The sequence below is a fragment of the Macrobrachium nipponense genome, chromosome 31 (genome assembly GCF_015104395.2).
Source record: "Macrobrachium nipponense isolate FS-2020 chromosome 31, ASM1510439v2, whole genome shotgun sequence".
Classification (NCBI taxonomy): Eukaryota; Metazoa; Arthropoda; class Malacostraca; order Decapoda; family Palaemonidae; genus Macrobrachium; species Macrobrachium nipponense.
The window spans coordinates 67,207,291-67,208,162 of record NC_061093.1 but is presented as its reverse complement, the minus strand read 5'-3'; positions in this window follow the sequence as shown (position 1 = coordinate 67,208,162).

Below are 872 nucleotides of genomic sequence, written 5' to 3'. Positions count from 1 at the left end.
CTCGACAGTTTCTGTTAAACTCTTTATCTTACCGTTCCAGACTCCATGAATAATAGCCTGGTCCCATTACAGCGTTTTTCTCGCCCCCCCTCTACCCAGCAGCCTAAATATCATATGAATATGCAGTTGTTTTACCAGTCAGTTCTTCGTCATTACATTTCCAACCCCATCAGCATATTACAATCTGATAAAAATCTTATAAACAATAACAGGGTGTCCATAAAGTCCCAGTACCATTCTGAGGTCTAGATAATTGTTATGGTACTGAGACTTTATGGACACCCAGTACATTTCTCTTCTGAAAAGGTTGATGGATACGGCAGTTGATGTCGACCTATTGAACGAACCTTTGCTCAGTCTTATTTCTTTATATTTAATCACGGTCTTTTGTCACCATTCATCTCGTTCCAGTCTTATATTGTATGTAAGGTGTCCCCTATTCTTATAGACTGCCGTTAAAGAATTTTGTATACATGTTTCTTTTCCCTTCGTCCATCTGCGCTAACTTGACTTTCGTCTTCCTCTCAGAAAATATACTTCACAATTCATCTGCGAACACTCTTCGATATTCTAAGACGCTTTGCCTGACGAATTCTTTAATCATTCTCTCCTTTATGTCTTCATATATTTTTGTATTAACAGCATTATCCAAATAATATAAATTATTGGAATGTAACTGTATTTTTATAATAAAAGATAAAAAAAATCAGTTCGTTTATGAAATACGAATATCATTTGGCTCTATTAGGCGAATTTATGATTTTGTAATATTTCCTTCATAAATTCCTAGAGCTAGGGTCAAATGTTAAACATTGCTGTCATTTTAGAAGCAAGTAAAGCAAAAGTGAGTGAACAAAATGTTACCAGAGAAA